Source organism: Berghia stephanieae, chromosome 3, assembly GCF_034508935.2.
Source record: "Berghia stephanieae isolate SIO BIC M18660-M18661 chromosome 3, UCSD_Bste_1.3, whole genome shotgun sequence".
Taxonomy (NCBI): domain Eukaryota; kingdom Metazoa; phylum Mollusca; class Gastropoda; order Nudibranchia; family Aeolidiidae; genus Berghia; species Berghia stephanieae.
Window position 1 is genome coordinate 73,199,021 of NC_088362.1, and position 7,512 is coordinate 73,206,532.

The 7,512-nt window shown below is 37.3% G+C and overlaps 1 protein-coding gene across 2 annotated transcripts in view; it reads right to left on the reverse strand.

Moving 5' to 3' along the window:
* Positions 1-7,512, reverse strand: part of LOC144968405 (uncharacterized) — a gene marked incomplete at its 3' end in the record, with an annotated part of 181,968 nt that overhangs the window by 32,800 nt on the left and 141,656 nt on the right.

Consider the following 7,512-nt stretch of genomic DNA (forward strand, 5'->3'; position numbering starts at 1 on the left):
TTTGATCACTTAATTCTCCCCCATATCATTCTACGGGAGGATGGGGGTTCTCGGTAGCCTAGTTGGCTGAGCACTCGCTTCACACGCAGAGGGACCAAGATCGATCCCGGGTGCAGTTGACATATTTTTGACACCCCCCCCCCCCCAGAACTCAGCAGTGAATAAGTAGCTGGGTCGGTTAGACCTGGTGGAAAGTATATAGTGATAAACTAGCGTTTTATCCATAGGATACCAAGCAATTGTTTATGTCCGATGCACGCTATAGAATTATCTACGGCTCCAAGGGCCTTATGGCTCTGAGGACTTCCTCTTACAGGCTTTTGCACCTCCTGGCGCTGAGAGATTTAAGGTTAAGGATATGACCCCAGATTGAAGCGATGGGATATAGACAACGTGCATATATTTTCAGGTTTGATGACTGAACTCGATAATGGCTTGATTTAACGTTGTTGTAACGGATAATATTTTGCTTTGAATTGAGAGGATTTCCATTACAACAACAATGAGGCCATAACAATTTGGGTTATCAGACCTGTACATAAGTATACGTCGGATACAGAGGTTTAAAGTCTAGAGTACACTAGATTATGCAAACGGCAATAAAAATAAAACTTATCTTGACTGATCGATTGTAAGACGACAAATACTTAAGTAAATGAAATTGTATAGAATTTGAACAAAATATTCATATTCTGTTTACATTTAGAATATACAAAAAATTGAATAAACTATTTTAAAAATCGTTTGCCTACCGTCTGGCTTTTGCATTAATCTTTTATATTAACCATTATGTGATTAAAGTTGATGTCAGACAATGAAATTGTTTGGTTAATTTTTTAAAAGTGTGCCAGCCAAAGTGAGGGTCAATATCCACCATATTCGATTGGGAGTTCTGATAGCTCAGTTAGGAAAGAACTTGCTTCACAAACAAAAATGCCGTTACGTTATCCATCTCAGTGCCTGACTCCCCCCCCCCCCCCCCTTCCTCCCCCCACCTACCTCCCGCACTTTTCCGCTTTCTGCTATTGTAGGCTAGAATATATTATTATGAAATGCACTTTTTGGCATCTTCTTCATCCAGTCCGATATAAAATAGGTTGAGGACTTGGGACCCTGGTCACAACAAAAAGTGTTGTTGTTTTTTCTTTTCCTTTAGCGAATTAACTACTAAATGTGCTCAAATCGCTCACGACAGGACAACGAATTAATATGAGGCATGTAAAGCGTCATTGCAACTTTTTTTGGACATTGAAAACAACTGTTAACGGCCAGGTACTCTTTTTCCATCTTCCACCTGAGTGCGGTGAAAGAATTTGAATAAAGAGTCTTTTTTCAACTTTGCGAAGGCCAGAGCAGAACTCGAACCCGGGACCTACCGATTTGAGGTTAATTTCATACCAATAGGACCACAAAGGCGAACAATTAAAGAATTATATATATATATATATATATATATATATATATATATATATATATATATATATATATGTGTGTGTGTGTGTGTGTGTGTGTGTGTGTAAATTAAACACCCTACTGAATTGACTCCTTGAGAACCAATCTCAGACACCCTAGAAAGTACCCCAACATCGTGGCTGCCTATGGTGAGTGCCATTGCCCCACCAGATAATATATTATACGTCGAGAAGGCGCAACCCAAAATCAACACCATCGAATAAAATAGCCCATAGCGAAATCAACATTCAAAATACCCCTCTTAAAACCTGATAATAATTGTTCCTATAACATATTGCCTCAAATCAATAAAACGTTGTTTACAGATACACATACAATGACGCTTTTCACGTTGAAATGGCATGGAGGGATGATTGACATAAAAAAAATACCCAAAAGACTTGATCTTTCCGTTCTGGGTAATAGAATTCACGATCTCGGTCAAAAATCATATAGATAGTTCGAAGATGACGTCATTCAGGTCTTTGTTATTGTTTTTTGCCATCCGCGTTTATGATTAATGCTCACTGAACTCTATTAACCTGACTATAAACGTTCATGGATACACACAGTTTGTGTGTTGGTCCTTTATACTTCCGGATGGCAATGTTATGAGTTTCTTAGCCAAGCGCATACTATCTATATAATTATAGTCCTTAACCGATGCAAGTGAGTTTTGTGTCGTAAACTTAATGAAACTTCATTTTCCTAGAACTACTGATCGCTCATACTTAAAGCAATATTTTCTTCTTCTAATTCATTCAAACATAGTACCATTTGACACATTGAGTCACATATTATAATATTGGGAAAGGGAGCAGCCTGAAATATACATCGACCTTCACCCTTCGCCATTAACATTGTGATTATTTATTTACGTATTTAATGATTTTTTCATTCATAAATTTAACAAAGATTATCGAATACTACTCTAGTTCCTCACATGTTTAAGACCAATAGTTGATTTGACAGGTAAAGCACACACACACACACACACACACACACACACACAAACACACACACACACACAATTAAAAAATAAAAATAAAACCTACAAAAAAACACGTCGCTCTCTCTCTCTCTCTCTCTCTCTCTCTCTCTCTCTCTCTCTCTTTCTCTCTCTCTCTCACACACACACACAAACACACACACACGTGGCACACACACACAGAGATACACACACAAATCCTAATTATCCTCAGTATTTAATCCCACCAACTACTCCCAAGGGCTGTATCTTATTTTCATCCTTGCTATTCTTCCAAAGCATTTCGGCCAATGTAACTGAAGACGAGATGAGAAGGACCAAGACTACCCTCGCCTTTCCTATTAATTTTACCTTTAAGAGGAACAACACTTTTCCTTTCCTGCTTAGAGCAAGCGAGCGCCAAATGAATAATATGAATGGAAACTATGAAAACAAAACTCATTTTTCAAAAAATATAGCAGCTTCTCTTTTGTAATGGTAGCATGCCTGAATAGTAAGCAGAAGGTCTGAGGTTCAATCCCTATTCTAGGAAGGCTGGATTTCAATTTGATTTTCTTCTTATTCTTCCTTTTTGTTTCACCTTGACATTTTATCGTTCACACACTTCAAGCCAATTTGTGATGTTTTGTTTGTTTTTAAGGGTTTTACGGGGCTTGCAACTCATTTAGGTTATACCAGCGCCAGTAAAAAGGAAGAAAATGGGATAGTAAAAAGTTCTAGAATTACAATTGAAGCATCCGAGAGAAAGTAAGACATAGGGGAACCGGGAATAAATAGGGATCAGATGTAGATTCCAAGAGCATATCACCAATGTACTTAGTTTGAGATCACCTATAAGTCTCATCCGGACACAAGAACAAAATCCAACAAAGAAGAACACACTCAAATGCTTACATTATACATTAAAAATATAACAAATATACTAATATATAACAGAGAGATGATTTACAAGGAAAAAAATATCATCTCCCAAAACAATAACTATGCATTTGACTATTTCCCTCCCAGCCAGGACTCCGACCAGGGCCAGGAAAAAAACTAAGTAATCTCATTCCAAGACAAAGACAGAAAGCACGTTGGAAAACAGATATAAGGGGATAGAAGACACAGTGTGTACCTCCCTGTCCGCTATGGGAGGTCAGCATCCCCACCCAGCAATTTGTGATGATAAAAACAATCAGTAAAAATATGTATGTTTATATAGCGTAGTCCCATCGACTCACTATGCTGAATGAGCTTCGCAATGCTTCATTAACAACAAGAGATGAAGCGAGTAGGAAAGTGCCAGAAGACAATAGAGAATAAAAATTTCGCGGCGGCGATGGGGGTTCGAACCCGCCAACTTACTGGTACGACAACTCCGCCTGGCCGGGGAGAGCGTGACTCCACCGTATGAGCTATCCACTATCCCTTCATTTACTGCAATAGCGAACAGGCTCGGTTGCGACTTTTCGCTCATATTATTAAGAAGAGACACGGAAATACCCACAAACTAAGCCATGAACGCATATGATTTCACAACGTCAGGACAAGGCAAATATAAAGGACGACCGCAAAAGACAATTTTACACAGTGTTGTAAAGCATGACACCTCAAACCAATACCCTCTATGAAACACATTAACATGGTGAAAGGTGGAGGGATTTCACACAGGGGGTAGAAGAGCCGGCTATTATTATTATTATTATTATTATTATTATTATTATTATTATTATTATTATTATTATTATTATTATTATTATTATTATTATTATCCTTCTTCTTTTTCTTCTTTTTGTTCTACTACTACTACTACTACTACTACTACTACTACTGCTACTACTACTACTACTACTGCTACTACTACTACTACTACTACTACTACTACTACTACTACTACTACTACTATTACTACTACTACTACTCTACTTCTACTACTACTACTACTACTATACTACTACTACTACTACTACTACTACTACTACTACTACTATACTACTATACTACTACTACTACTACTACTACTACTACTACTACTACTACTACTACTACTACTACTACTACTACTACTACTACTACTACTACTACTACTACTACTACTACCTACTACTACTACTACTACTACTACTACTACTACTACCACTACTACTATACTACTACTCACTACTACTCTACTACTACTACTACTATCTACTACTACTACTACTACTACTACTACTCTACTACTACTACTACTACTACCTACTACTACTACTACTACTACTACTACTACTACTACTACTAACTACTACTACTACTACTACTACTACTACTACTACACAACTAACACTATTTGCATCCCCTCAAATCATACAGTTACAACAGCCGTCAGCAAAGAGTAAAACTTCTTGTTCTGTCTGCGACTGAAAACCACGAGCGCCGCGAGGCCATTTTGTTACGAATGAAGACGCGCGTGCGGGGTGAGTTCACTTGAAGAAGTGTGAGTAATCCTAACGCTCTCTCACTCTATCTTCTCCCTCCCTCATGGCCAATCTCAGAGTCTTAATTTGTGTGTAAAGTTTGGATGGATGAGTGGATGGATGGATGGGGTTAGTAGCGGTAACCGTGAAGTCTATTAAATAAAGGTGTTCTCGTGTTGATATTGGAAGGCCAAGCACGTATTTCGTGTGAGTGCCCTTCGGAAAATATAACATTTGCCGCAAGAACAGCGCGGGACGTTTTATTTTTAAATATATATATATTTTATAGTTTTTTTCATAATACGGAAGCAATTTAATGTGAGTGAATTATTTCTATCACGGATTACAAAATCATCTTATCATTGACGCCAATTAGTAAAAAGGTAAGAATGTTGTCTTTTTCTCTGTTCTGATAATATTAATTACAATGCTCTTTTAAATCAGTTTTTAATAAAATATACACCTTTGCTTTCTCTTTTAATAGCAGTCAACTGTGGAATCGAAAGCCCGAAGGAGTTTATCCCAATCTGTGTAGTCTTAAATTGGCATTAAGAATTGCCTGCTCCCTTTTGGATAGGACGATAATAATTGCCCTATACTCTTTTAAAAAAAAACAGGGCTATTGTTGGCCAGTTTGCACGTGAATCGAGTGCTCCACCCACTGAACTTGATATCTGCTGTCGGGGGCGATTATTTTTGCTCTTATTTTGATCACACCGTACTTGGTCTAATAATGTTAATTATTGCCATGAGGTACTACTTTATTTTAGGTGAGATAGTGTGGCATTGTGTTTGTATATGTATAAGTGTGTTTCTAGGATGTGTTTATATTTGTCTTCCATGTGTTAATGTGTGAATTGCATATTTTGGTACGTCCTCCTTTGAAACAAAAGCCTAGATGAATACCTTTTCTAATCAGTCCAGTAAACTATGATGTTATCTACTGCTCTGCCAAATATTTTTCAAACAGACGGGAGTTACCTTGACCGTTCATTAACCAGTAGAATATCGACCAATCAAAACACGTGATTTGTCCACTCGGACAATACTCTTCAACAGTCGTAACGTCACTTCCTTCCTTATGACGCATGGTAACTTAGTAACACTGGCTCTAAACTATCGGAACAATGGCGGACGCCCGTATGAAATATTTCCCCGGCGAGCATAAAAGCGTATCCAGAGGGAAAAAAAACACATAAATTTGATCATGTTTTGACTTTTACATATTCTGATCACAAGGCATATGGAAAGTTCTAGCCAGTATGAATAATAAAAAGTATTGATTTTCTTTGTTTAGAACCAAGATGGCCGCTGTTGCCGGGCGGCGTGACATCAGACTACTGAATCCTTGTGATCAGAATGTGTAAAAGTCAAAACATGATCAAATTTATGGGGTTTTTTTTCCTCTGGATACGCTTTTATGCTCGCCGGGGAAATATGTCATACGCGCGTCCGCCATTGTTCCATTAGTTTAGAGCCAGTGATATTAAGTTACCATGCGTCATTAGGAAGGAAGTGACGTTAAGACTGTTGAAGAGTATTGTTGATGGTTGTTGACGCACGATAGTATGAAGGAAGATGACATTAATCTGCTCATTGTTATTACTTTTTAGCTGCTAGTTGTGTGATTAGTTCTCACTAGATTCGCTCAATCAGACCATAAATGTTAAATGTTACACATATATATTTTTTGGTTGGTTCAATTGTTCAGGCGTCTAGAACTAGTGATTATTTTACTTAAACGCAAACCATGGACGGTAACACCGTGTAATTTGCTTAGTTTAACATTAACTTCCATTGTTTACATCCTTACTACTGTAGCCGAGTGTCGTCATCCACATATCGCCTTTAAAATGAAATTGACGCCAGTCGGCTCTTTGTTATTGCTTTGCCAGTTAAAGAATTCGCTCTTAGAAAATTCTTTCAACAGACTATAACGTTTTAGTAACCACATGGTTTTGTGTGTTGACACGATTTATTTGGCGAGCAGAACTGAAGAGAGTTTTACTTTAACGCATACCATCAATAATATTATAAAAGGAACGAAATTTGACGTCACTCGGCTCTTCGTTATTGTTTTTAGACAGCCATTTTACTGATTAGTTCTCACTAAATGGTATCAATCAGGATATACACGTACAAAGTACACATTCTTTCGTGTATTGGTAAGTTTTATATATATATATGTATATCCGAATGGCGGATGTTGTGAATATTTCACCCAAACGCATAGCATCAATTGCAAAGTCAAAGATTCTGACGTACCTGTTGTACATCACGAAATCACAGGAAATGATAGACTGATGCAGCGATATCATGCGGTAACACGTAAATGTTATGAGTGATCCACGATATCTAGACGTCTACTACCAAATGTCAAAGACAAAAACGCGTCGATAAAACAAACAATTTTTTTTTTTCAGATAAAAAGTAGTGTCAGCCATTGTTGAGTTGAAAGCTTTTTATTTTATTTTCTTTTTCTTTCGTTTAGCCATACCATTATCAAAACATTTCTACCGTACACTGACAAAACGATTTTTTTTTTACTATGATCAATATACTTTTACTTCATAATAGATATGTCCACTGATTAACCAGTTAACTGCCGTACTCTGGAAAAGCTCATTATTAAAC